This window comes from Bombina bombina, chromosome 5 (assembly GCF_027579735.1).
Source record: "Bombina bombina isolate aBomBom1 chromosome 5, aBomBom1.pri, whole genome shotgun sequence".
NCBI lineage: Eukaryota > Metazoa > Chordata > Amphibia > Anura > Bombinatoridae > Bombina > Bombina bombina.
In genome coordinates this window covers 605,507,507-605,521,246 of record NC_069503.1, presented here as the reverse complement: position 1 = coordinate 605,521,246, position 13,740 = coordinate 605,507,507, and the positions used below count along the sequence as shown (strand labels likewise).

Below are 13,740 nucleotides of genomic sequence, written 5' to 3'. Positions count from 1 at the left end.
CAGACAACTACCCTGGAACTAAACACCCTGACTGGCCAAAAAGCCAGACAAAAGGAAAAAGGAGCATATCCAGAGAATCCGGAAAGCGAAAAGAACTCGAAAGCCTAGACCAAAAGGAAGGAACCACCCCTAGATATAAACCAACCCTCCAAGGAGCAAGGCTAGAAGTCAAATAAAGAGACTTTACAAGGCCACAGGACAACATAAGGGATACCTCGAAGTTCCCAAAACCCTACTTGCAGGGCTAGTCTCCCCATCACCTCCACACAGGCAGAGGACATAGGGGAGAGAAAGGTGCCAAGCCTTCCCAGCTCCTGAAAACCCAGAGCTAAGCAAGTCCCTACAGGGATCAACCAACATCCAGAAAACAGATCCCCAAAGGAGATCTAACTCACCCGGAGACAATGGAAGAAGACCCAAAGGTCACATAACTCAGACAGACCTTCCACGGCCCAGAGTAAGAGCTGTATCTAGATACACTAGAAACAGCGGACACAAACCCCCTTTAAGGTGCCAAAAGCAGCAACAGGTTTCAAAATACAAAACCTTCCGCATGCTGGACAGCTATCCATACAAGCTGTTGGATCAAGCCCCAATAGGGCCATCCAAAAGACAAAACTGAAGGCCAAACCCCTCACCAGTGGTAACGGGGCGCTACACCCGCCCGCCCCCACATGGAGGAGGAAACTCTAGGTTCTGATTAAATCAGATGTCAGATAGAGTAACGCAGCGGAACACTTCCCTTCCCATCATCTATGACTGAAGGCTAAAGGGGCTGGAACAATCCTTTCCCGCCTCGCAAACCCACCAGGTATCGATCCCAGATGGTTCTTGAAGGAAACAGTCACAAATAAGAGACATCCCATTGGAAACAAAATAAAATATAAGGCAACCCGAAGGTTAACGCTCAAAGACACAGGCCTACCCGCAGGACCAGCCAAACTGAGCCCTATCTTTCAAAAAACTGGGAAAGATCTCAAACAAATGACAAACAGGAGATAACCCCATCCCCAGGTCTAATGAGGTGCACCATTCAAATTATCAGACTGAAATTACCCATATCTGTTAATGATAGGGTAATTCAATAACTGAAAAAGATTGATAAGCAAAACACTAAGGCGCGCAATCCTGTAACGAAAGGCACAACACTCCGGAACAGTTACACCAGCGGGGAACTGTAGAGGCTCACCCCAAGGCGGAAGACCCGGTACAATAGGGCACAAGCACAATCTCAAATAAACGTCTGGACTCTGCAGATGAACCATCGCTTACATTATCTGAAAGCGAAAATGTGCTGCAACCTCCATAAACTGGGTTACCCACATGTTTAGAACTATGAATTGGAAGGGAACTCACCTCTTAGAGGACGGGGCCCCCAGAGGCGGATGGCTCAGCAGTCCCCCGATTCCCCGAGCACGAGGAACCAGGCGCTCTTATATGGCATACGGAAAAAAACTGGTCGACATGCGTCAACGAGGCCAATTCGGAGTCATTACCGGACACAGAATCTGAAATAAAAATAGTCTCGGTATCAGAATCCTCCGTAACGGAATCTGAAACGAGTACAGTCTCAGCATCAGAATCCTCCATAACTAGATAGAGGAAATATCAATATGGACCAAGAAAAGAAAAACTGCACCCGACACCCACAATGGCTGGGGCAGTCACCATCTCCTATGACCAGACCCCTGCGGACTAGAATATCTCCTTCGCCACACGGTCAGGAATGCGGAAATGGGGAACGGAACCACGCCCGAACACAAGGTGAACCGAACAGTCCAAAAAAGCGCACCCAACCAAAAGGCTGCGTCACTTCCAAAGGCCTCAAAGTTCCAACCACGAGCCCATAAACATCACATATAAGCATGATTATAAACCCACCGATCTATAATCCCCCTCAGGAGATAATAACCCTCTATTCTAACAGAGACTCACTGAGACCCTTATGTCATATAGTTAGAACCGCAAAGGTATGGTAGCCTCTCGGGAAAACATTCACATTACAGTACATAGACGATAAAGTAAAATGAAACTATCTTACCGGAATCTATGCCGTGGAACAGGAACACAGCCTTCCAAGTGTGACAAATAGTGGCATCGCCTCCGCCATGGACTTGAGAGAAGAAAGCAGGCAGCGGAGCGAAGTTAGACAACGCTGATTGCTTGAGGAGTTATTAATATGAGTCGGGATGGTTTCGCAGAAAGATTCTCCCTGCATCTCCGGACTCTAAACTTTCATCCAAGCCCTCACTGAGAGGCCGACATGACTACTTGAAACTCCTGTCCCATGCCGAAGAGTACTACCCTCCGTAAGAGGCAAAAAACAAAAATTCTGACACATCTCTGCCAACCTACTGGGACGAAAGGCAAAGAATGACTGGGGGATGAGGGGAGTGGGAGGAGTATTTAAGTCTTTGGCTGGGGTGTCTTTGCCTCCTCCTGGTGGTCAGGTTTTAAATTCCTAAAAGTAATGAATGCAGCTGTGGACTCTTTCCATTTAAGAAGAAAACGATAGTAAAGTAAAAATTAAACTTTCATGGTCTAGATAGAACATGCAACTTTTAACAACTTTCCAATTTACTTCTATTATCAAAATTTGCTTTGTTATCTTGGTATTATTAATTTGTTGAAGAGTAAAGCTAGGAGGGCTCATAGGACTTCAGGAGAGTGCACGCTCTATTCAAATCATGAAAGTGTAATTTTGATTTTACTGTCCCTTAAAGGGACACTCAATCAAAATTAAACTTTCATTATTCCGATAGAGCATGACATTTTAAACAACTTTCCAATTTATTTCAGTTAACAAAATGTGCAGTGTCTTTTTATATTTAAAGGGACAGTCTAGTATAAATTAAACTTTCATTAGTCAGATAGGACTTTTAATTTTAATCAACTTTCCAATTTACTTTTATCATCAAATTTGCTTTTTTCTCTTGGTATTCTTAGTTTAAACTAAACATAGGTAGACTCATATGCTAATTTCTAAGCCTTTGAGGACTGCCTCTTATCACATGCTTTTTAAATCTCTTTTCAACACAAAGACAGAAAGTACACGTGGGCCATATAGATAACACTGTGTTCAGGCACAGGGGGTTATTTAAGATTTAGCACAAAACAATGCTAAATTTAAGACAATAGATAATAAACAGTCACAGTCATGTGATCAGGGGGCTGGAAGAAGGTTCCTAGATACAAGGTAATCACAGAGGTAAAAAGTAATATAACAGTTATGCAAAACTGGGGAATGGGTAATAAAGTGATTATCTATCTTTTAAAACAATAACAATTCTATGGTAGACTGTCCCTTTAAGCTTTTTGAGTCACCAGCTCCTACTGAGCATGTGCAAGAATAAGTGTATATGCATTTGTGAATGGTTGATGGCTGTCACATGGTACAGGGGAAGTGGAAAAAGACAACTTTTAAAATTGTCAGAAAAAAAATATAAAAATCTACTACTCATTTGAAGTTCAGACTAAGTGCTATTGCATTGTCTTGTTATCTTGTATTTGTTGATAATGCAAATCTACTGTGTTGACTGGTCCTTTAACTCTCTGCATGAAATTGGGGGATTTCCTGTTTCGATTCTCAAAACACATCACAGTCCTGCTGAAGCCTGACAAACCACCTAACAAGCCAGAAAGCTGCAGACCCATTTCACTTTTAAAAAGGGACACTCAAGTTAAAATTAAACTTTCATGACTCAGAAAGCACACAATTAAGAATGTTTCCTATTGACTTCCACTATCAACTTTTCCACAATCTTTTTATATTCACACTGAGGCATCAGCTCCCAAGCATGTGCACAAGCTTACAGGGTATACGTATACTAGCCTGTGATAGGCCGATGTCTGTCACATGGGAAGAAAAAAAAACATAATTTATGCTTACCTGATAAATTTATTTCTCTTGTAGTGTATCCAGTCCACGGATCATCCATTACTTATGGAATATATTCTCCTTCCCAACAGGAAGTTGCAAGAGTCCACCCACAGCAAAGCTGCTATATAGCTCCTCCCCTAACTGCCATATTCAGTCATTCGACCGAAAACATACAGAGAAAGGAAAAACCATAGGGTGCAGTGGTGACTGTAGTTCAAATGAAAAAATTACCTGCCTTAAAGTGACAGGGCGGGCCGTGGACTGGATACACTACAAGAGAAATACATTTATCAGGTAAGCATAAATTATGTTTTCTCTTGTTAAGTGTATCCAGTCCACGGATCATCCATTACTTATGGAATACCCATACCAAAGCTAAAGTACACGGATGATGGGAGGGACAAGGCAGGTACTTAAACGGAAGTTACCACTGCCTGTAAAAAAAAAAAACACCTTTCTCCCAAAAATAGCCTCCGAAGAAGCAAGGTTTCAATTTTTTTAAATTTGAAAAAGTATGAAGCGCAGACCAAGACTCCGTCTTGTAAATCTGTTCAACAGAAGCCACATTTAAAAAAGGCCCAAGTGAAAACCACAGCTCTAGTAGAATGAGCTGCAATCCCTTCAGGAGGCTGCTGTCCAGCAGTCTCATAAGCTAAATGAATTATGCTTTTTAACCAAAAAGACAGAGAGGCTGCTGAAGTCTTTTGACCTCTCCTCTGTCCAGAATAGACAACAAACAAGGTGAACGTTTGATGAAAACTGTAGTAGCTTGTAAGTAAAACTTTAAAGCACAAACCACGTCCAATATTGTGTAATAGACGTTCCTTCTTTGAGGAAGGATTAGGATACAAGCATGGAACAACTATCTCTTGAGTGATGTTCTTGTTAGATACCACCTTAGGAAAAAACCCAGGTTGGTACGCAGGACTACCTTATCCGAACGAAGGACCAGATAAGGAGAATCACATTGTAACACAGATAACTTGGAGACTCTACGAGTCAAGGAAATAGCTACCCAAAAGGAACTTTCCAAGATAAAGATTGATATCTATGGAACAAAAAAGGTTCAAACGGAACTTCTTGAAGAGCCTTAAAAACCAGGTTTAAGCTCCATGGTGGAGCAACAGTTTTAAACCCAGGCTTGGATCTAACCAAAGCCTAACCAAATGCCTGAACGTCTAGAATACCTGCCAGACGCTGGTGCAAAAAAATAGAGTAAAAATCTGTCCCTTTTAAGGAATTAGCTGACAACCCTTTTCTCAAAAACATCTTTGGAGAAAAGATAATATCCTGGGAATCCAGGCTTTACTCCATGAGTAACCCTTGGATTCATAACAATCAGATATTTACACCATATCTATGTTCAATTTTCCTAGAGACAGGCTTTCATGTCTGTATTAAGGTATCAATGACTGACTCGGAGAAGCCATGCTTTGATAACATCAAGCGTTCAGTCTCCAGGTAGTCCATATCAGATTGATTCTATTTAGATGGTTGAAAGGACCCTGAAGTAGAGGGACCTGTCTCAGAAGCAGAGGCCGTGATGGAAAGGATGACATGTCCACCAGATCTGCATACCAGGTCCTGCGTGGCTACGCAGGCGCTGTCAAAAACACCAAAGCCCTCTCCTGCTTGGTCTTGACCTCCGGAGGAAATCCCACTCCCCCGGAAGAAAAGTCTGACGACTTAGAAAATCCACCTCCCAGTTCTCAACACCTGGGATATGGATAGCTGATAGACAAGAGTGAGTCTCTGTCTAGTGAATTATTGTAAGACTTCTAACATCACTAGGGAACTTCTGTTCCCCCTTGATGGCTGATGTAAGCCACAGTCGTGTATATTGTCCGACTGAGTATGATGTACCTCAGAGTTGCTAACTGTGGCCAAGTCTGAAGAGCATGGAATATCACTACCAGAATATTTATTAGAAGGAGGGTCTCCTCCTAAGTCCACTATCCCTGAGCCTTCAGGGAGTTCCAGACTGCATCCCAACCTAAAAGGCTGGCATCCATTGTAACAATTGTCCCATCTGACCTGCGGAAGGTCATACCCTTGGACAGATGGACCCTACATAGTCACCAGAGAAGAGAATCTCTGGTCTCTTGGTCCAGGTTCAACAGGGGAACAAATCTGTGTAATCCCCGTTCCTCTGACTGAGCATGCATAGTTGCAGCGGTCTGAAATGTAGACGTGCAAACGGTACTATGTCCCTTGCCGCTACCTATTAAGCCGATTTCATTCATGTACTGAGCCACCGAAGGGCGCGGATGGGATGAATAACACGGCAGAAATTTAGAAACTTTGACAACCTGGACTCCGTCAGGTAAATTTTCATTTCTACAGAATCTATCAGAGTCCCTAGGAGGGAAACCCTTGAGATTGGGGATAGAGAACTCTTTCCTTGTTCACTTTCCACCCATGTGATCTCAGAAAAGCCAGTACTACGTCCGTATGAAACTTGGCAATTTGGATTTTTGACACCTGTATCAGGATGTCGTCTAACTAAGGGGCCACTTCTATGCCCCGTGGCCTAAGGACCGCCAAAGCGACCCCAGAACCTCCATAAAGATTCTTGGGGCTGTAGATATCCCAAAGGAAAGAGCTACAAACTGGTAATGCCTGTCTAGAAAGGCAAACCTGAAAAACGAAGGTGATCTTTATGCATCACCATGTGAGGATAAGCATCCTTCAAATCCATTGTAGTCCTCTATTGACTCTCCTGGATCATAGTTAAGATGGTACGAATAGTTTCCATATTAAATGACGGAATTCTGAGGAATTTGTTTAAGATCTTTAGATCCAAAATAGGTCTGAAGGTTCCCTCACCTTGGGAACCACAAACAGATTTGAGTAAAAACTCTGTCCCTGTTCCTCTCTTGGAACTGGATGGATCTCGTACACAATGTAAGAATGCCTCCTTCTTTATCTGGTTTGCAGATAATTGTGAAAAGCGAAATCTCCCCTTTTTTTGGGGGGGGAATCTTTGAAATCCAGAAGATATCTCTGGGATATAAATTCCAATGCCTAGGGATCCTGGGCATCTCTTGCCCACGCCCGGGCGAAGAATGAAAGTCTGCCCCCTATAGGATCCGTTACCGGATAGGGGTCCGTTCCTTCATGCTGCCTTAGAGGCAGCAGCAGGCTCCTTGGTCTGCTTATCTTTGTTCCAGGTCCAATTGTCTCCAGACCGCCTTGGACTGAGCAAAAATTCCCTCTTGTTTTGCCTTAGAGGAAGTGGATACCACACCTGCCCTGAAGTTTTAAAAGGCACGAAAATTAGACCTTTTTTGGCCCTTGATTCCTATCCTGAGGAAGGGCATGACCTTTTCCTCCAGTGATATAAGCAATAATCTCCTTCACACCAGGCCCGAATAGGGTCTGCCCCTTGAAGGGAAGTTAAGTAGCTTATTTATTAAAGTCACGACAGCTGACCATGATATAAGCCATAGCGCTCTGCGCGCCAGTATAGTAAAAAACAGAATTCTTAGCCGTTAGTCTAGTCAAATGAACCAAGACATCAGAAAACAAGGAATTGGCTAGCATAAGCTTGTCAAATATATTCATCCAATGGAGTCGCTAACTGTAAAGCCTCATCAAGAGACTCAACCCAGAACGCCGCAGCAGCAGTGACAGAAGCAATGTATGCAAGGGGCTGCAGGATAAAACCCTGTTGAATAAACATTTTTTATCCATTGGATCTAAAAAGCACAACTGTCCTCGCCAGAGGTAGTGGTACGCTTAGCTAGAGTAGAAACTCTTCTCTCCACCTTAGGAACTGTCTGCCAGAAGTCCCGTGTGGTGGTAACTATTAGAAAACATTCTTCTAAAAAAATAGGAGGGGAAGAGAACGGCACACCTGGTCTATCCCATTCCTTATTAAAAAAATTTTTTTTTAGTAAACCTCTTTAGGTATTGGAAAAACATCAGTACACACCGGCACTGCATATTATTTATCCAATCTACACAATTTCTCTGGCCCTGCGATTGTACACATTCATTCAGAGCAGCCAAAGCCTCCCTGAGCAACAAGTGGAGGTTCTCAAGCATAAATTTTAAATGTACAAATATCAGAATCAGGTTAAATCATCTTCCCTGAGTCAAAAAAATCACCCACAGACTAAGCATATTGTGAGGTAGTATCATACATGGTTCTTAAAGCGTCTGTATGCTCTGTATCTACCCCCAGAGCTATCTGCTTTCCTTTAATTTCAGGTAGTCTGACTAATACTGCTGCCAGAGTATTATTCACCACCTTTGCCATGTCTTGTAAAATAAACGCTATGGACGCCCTTGATTTGGCGTCATTTGAGCGGGAGTCCCTGAAGCGGGAGTCGAAGGGTCTGACACGTGGGGAGAGTTAATCGGCATAACTTTCCCCTCGACAGAATCCCCTGGTAAAATAAACGCTATGGGTGCCATTTGAGCGTGAGTCCCTAAAGCTGGAGTCAAAAGGTCTGACACGTGGGGAGAGTTAGTTGGCATAACTACCCCCATGACAGAATCCTCTGGTGATAATGTTTATAAAGACAAAAAATGATCTTTATTGTTTTACATGAAATCAGTACATCTGGTACACATTCTAAGATGGGGTTCCACCATGGCTTTAAAACATAATGAACACAGAGCTTCCTCTATGTCAGACATGTTAGAACAGACTAATAATGAGACTAATAAGCTTGGAAAACACTTTAAATCAAGTTAACAAGCAAATATATAAAACGTTACTGTGCCTTTAAGAGAAACAAATTTTGTCAAAATTTGAAAAACAGTGAAAAAAGGCAGTAAAACAAACAAAATTTTTACAGTACATGTAATAAGGTAACAGAGCATTGCACCCACTTGCAAATGGATGATTAACCCCTTAATGCAAAAAACAGATAAAAAAAACGACAGACGTTTTTTAAAAACAGACACAACAAAACTGCCACAGCAGAGCTGTGGATTACCTTCCCATAAACGATTTTGGAAGTCTTTTTAGCCCTTTAGAAATGTCCTGTAGTATTCATGGGACTGCTGAGGGAATCTGAATAATTCATTTTGTAATTTTAACTGCGCAAAAAAGCGCTAAATTAGGCCCCTCCCACTCATATTACAACAGTGGGAAGCTTAGTTAACTGTTTCTATGCAAAATTTAAGTCAGCCATGTGGAAAAAACTTAAGCCCTTATAAGTTATCACCAAACGTATGTTAAAAAACGATTAAACATGCCAGCAAACGTTTTAAAACACATTTTTACAAGAGTATGTATCTCTATTAATAAGACTCATACCAGTCGCTTTTACTGCATTTAAGGCTATACCAACATTACAGTGTTATCACCAATGTACGTTAAAAAACGATTAAACATGCCAGCAAACGTTTTAAAACATAATTTATGCTTACCTGATAAATTCCTTTCTTCTGTAGTGTGATCAGTCCACGGGTCATCATTACTTCTGGGATATTACTCCTCCCCAACAGGAAGTGCAAGAGGATTCACCCAGCAGAGCTGCATATAGCTCCTCCCCTCTACGTCACTCCCAGTCATTCGACCAAGGACCAACGAGAAAGGAAAAGCCAAGGGTGAAGTGGTGACTGGAGTATAAATTAAAAAATATTTACCTGCCTTAAAAACAGGGCGGGCCGTGGACTGATCACACTACAGAAGAAAGGAATTTATCAGGTAAGCATAAATTATGTTTTCTTCTGTTAAGTGTGATCAGTCCACGGGTCATCATTACTTCTGGGATACCAATACCAAAGCAAAAGTACATGGATGACGGGAGGGATAGGCAGGCTCTTTATACAGAAGGAACCACTGCCTGAAGAACCTTTCTCCCAAAAATAGCCTCCGATGAAGCAAAAGTGTCAAATTTGTAAAATTTGGAAAAAGTATGAAGCGAAGACCAAGTTGCAGCCTTGCAAATCTGTTCAACAGAGGCCTCATTCTTGAAGGCCCAAGTGGAAGCCACAGCTCTAGTAGAATGAGCTGTAATTCTTTCAGGAGGCTGCTGTCCAGCAGTCTCATAAGCTAAACGAATTATGCTACGAAGCCAAAAAGAAAGAGAGGTAGCGGAAGCTTTTTGACCTCTCCTCTGCCCAGAGTAAATGACAAACAGAGAAGACGTTTGTCGAAATTCCTTAGTTGCCTGTAAGTAAAATTTTAGAGCACGGACTACATCCAGGTTGTGCAGTAGACGTTCCTTCTTTGAAGAAGGATTTGGGCATAAAGAAGGAACAACAATCTCTTGATTGATATTCCTGTTAGTAACTACCTTAGGTAAGAACCCAGGTTTAGTACGCAGGACTACCTTATCCGAATGAAAAATCAAATAAGGATAATCACAATGTAAGGCTGATAATTCAGAGACTCTTCGAGCCGAGGAAATAGCCATTAAAAATAGAACTTTCCAAGATAACAACTTTATATCAATGGAATGAAGGGGTTCAAACGGAACGCCCTGTAAAACATTAAGAACAAGGTTTAAACTCCATGGTGGAGCAACAGTTTTAAACACAGGCTTAATCCTGGCCAAAGCCTGACAAAAAGCCTGGACGTCAGGAACTTCTGACAGACGTTTGTGTAACAGAATGGACAGAGCTGAGATCTGTCCCTTTAAAGAACTAGCAGATAAACCCTTTTCTAAACCTTCTTGTAGAAAAGACAATATCCTAGGAATCCTAACCTTACTCCAAGAGTAACCTTTGGATTCACACCAATATAGGTATTTACGCCATATCTTATGGTAAATCTTTCTGGTAACAGGTTTCCTAGCCTGTATTAAGGTATCAATAACTGACTCAGAAAACCCACGTCTTGATAAAATCAAGCGTTCAATTTCCAAGCAGTCAGCTTCAGAGAAGTTAGATTTTGATGTTTGAAGGGACCCTGTATCAGAAGGTCCTGTTTCAGAGGTAGAGACCAAGGTGGACAGGATGACATGTCCACCAGGTCTGCATACCAAGTCCTGCGTGGCCACGCAGGTGCTATTAGAATCACTGATGCTCTCTCTTGTTTGATTCTGGCAATCAATCGAGGAAGCAACGGGAAGGGTGGAAACACGTAAGCCATCCTGAAGTCCCAAGGTGCTGTCAGAGCATCTATCAGGACTGCTCCTGGATCCCTGGATCTGGACCCGTAACGAGGAAGCTTGGCGTTCTGTCGAGACGCCATGAGATCTATCTCTGGTTTGCCCCAACGTCGAAGTATTTGGGCAAAGACCTCCGGATGAAGTTCCCACTCCCCCGGGTGAAAAGTCTGACGACTTAAGAAATCCGCCTCCCAGTTCTCCACTCCCGGGATGTGGATTGCTGACAGGTGGCAAGAGTGAGACTCTGCCCAGCGAATTATCTTTGATACTTCCATCATAGCTAGGGAGCTTCTTGTCCCTCCCTGATGGTTGATGTAAGCTACAGTCGTGATGTTGTCCGACTGAAACCTGATGAACCCCCGAGTTGTCAACTGGGGCCAAGCCAGGAGGGCATTGAGAACTGCTCTCAATTCCAGAATGTTTATTGGCAGGAGACTCTCCTCCTGACTCCATTGTCCCTGAGCCTTCAGAGAATTCCAGACGGCACCCCAACCTAGAAGGCTGGCGTCTGTTGTTACAATTGTCCAGTCTGGTCTGCTGAATGGCATCCCCCTGGACAGATGTGGCCGAGAAAGCCACCATAGAAGAGAATTTCTGGTCTCTTGATCCAGATTCAGAGAAGGGGATAAGTCTGAGTAATCCCCATTCCACTGACTTAGCATGCACAGTTGCAGTGGTCTGAGGTGTAAGCGTGCAAAGGGTACTATGTCCATTGCCGCTACCATTAAGCCGATTACCTCCATGCATTGAGCCACTGACGGGTGTTGAATGGAATGAAGGGTGCGGCAAGCACTTTGAAGTCTTGTTAGCCTGTCCTCTGTCAGGTAAATCTTCATTTCTACAGAATCTATAAGAGTCCCCAGGAAGGGAACTCTTGTGAGTGGAACGAGTGAACTTTTCTTTTCGTTCACCTTCCATCCATGTGAACTTAGAAATGCCAGCACTAACTCTGTATGAGACTTGGCAGTTTGAAAGCTTGAAGCTTGTATCAGAATGTCGTCTAGGTATGGAGCTACCGAGATTCCCCGCGGTCTTAGTACCGCCAGAAGAGCACCCAGAACCTTTGTGAAGATTCTTGGAGCTGTAGCCAATCCGAATGGAAGAGCCACAAACTGGTAATGCCTGTCTAGGAAGGCAAACCTTAGGTACCGATAATGATCTTTGTGAATCGGTATGTGAAGGTAAGCATCTTTTAAATCTACAGTGGTCATGTACTGACCTTCTTGGATCATAGGTAAAATTGTCCGAATAGTCTCCATCTTGAACGATGGAACTCTTAGGAATTTGTTTAGGATCTTTAAGTCCAGGATTGGTCTGAAAGTTCCCTCTTTTTTGGGAACCACAAACAGATTTGAGTAAAACCCCTGTCCCTGTTCTGATCGTGGAACTGGATGGATTACTCCCATTAACAAGAGCTCTTGTACGCAGCGTAGAAACGCCTCTTTCTTTGTCTGGATTGTTGACAATCTTGACAGATGAAATCTCTCTCTTGGAGGAGAGTATTTGAAGTCCAGAAGGTATCCCTGAGATATTATCTCTAGCGCCCAGGGATCCTGAACATCTCTTGCCCAAGCCTGGGCGAAGAGAGAAAGTCTGCCCCCCACTAGATCCGATCCCAGATCGGGGGCCCTCAATTCATGCTGTTTTAGGGGCAGCAGCAGGTTTCCTAGTTTGCTTGCCCTTGTTCCAGGACTGGTTAGGTTTCCAGCCTTGTCTGTAGCGAGCAACAGCTCCTTCCTGTTTTGGTGCAGAGGAAGTTGATGCTGCTCCTGCTTTGAAATTACGAAAGGAACGAAAATTAGACTGTCTAGTCTTGACTTTGGCTTTGTCCTGAGGCAGGGCATGGCCTTCACCTCCTGTAATGTCAGCGATAATCTCTTTCAACCCGGGCCCGAATAAGGTCTGCCCTTTGAAAGGTATATTAAGCAATTTAGACTTAGAAGTAACATCAGCTGACCAGGATTTTAGCCACAGCGCCCTGCGTGCCTGAATGGCGAATCCTGAATTCTTCGCCGTAAGTTTAGTAAGATGTACTACGGCCTCCGAAATGAATGAATTAGCTAGTTTAAGGACTCTAAGCCTGTCCGTAATGTCGTCCAGAGTAGCTGAACCAATGTTCTCTTCCAGAGACTCAATCCAGAATGCCGCTGCAGCCGTGATCGGCGCAATGCATGCAAGGGGTTGCAATATAAAACCTTGTTGAACAAACATTTTCTTAAGGTAACCCTCTAATTTTTTATCCATTGGATCTGAAAAAGCACAGCTATCCTCCACCGGGATAGTGGTACGCTTAGCTAAGGTAGAAACTGCTCCCTCCACCTTAGGGACCGTTTGCCATAAGTCCCTTGTGGTGGCGTCTATTGGAAACATTTTTCTAAATATCGGAGGGGGTGAGAACGGCACACCGGGTCTATCCCACTCCTTAGTAACAATTTCAGTAAGTCTCTTAGGTATAGGAAAAACCTCAGTACTCGACGGTACCGCAAAATATTTATCCAACCTACACATTTTCTCTGGTATTGCAACTTGGAAATACAATTCAATTAGAATAATATTAAAACGTATTGTGCCTTTAAGAAGCACAGAAGATCTATGACAGTTGAAAATTAATAAATTGAAACAGTTATAGCCTCAATCCTTGTAAACAACACAACTTTAGCAAAGGTTTAATCCCATTAGCAAAGATAACAAATTCTGAAAGCAGGAAACAAATTACAGAATAAACGTTTTTTATCTCAGTCAAACTATAATTCTCACAGCTCTGCTGAGAGAAATTACCTCCCTCAAAAT

At 43.0% G+C, this 13,740-nt stretch overlaps 1 protein-coding gene across 1 annotated transcript in view; it reads right to left on the bottom strand.

The window, feature by feature from the left end:
* The window catches only part of CDK13 (cyclin dependent kinase 13), a 215,078-nt gene that overhangs the window by 107,883 nt on the left and 93,455 nt on the right, over positions 1-13,740 (bottom strand). The window lies entirely within an intron of this gene.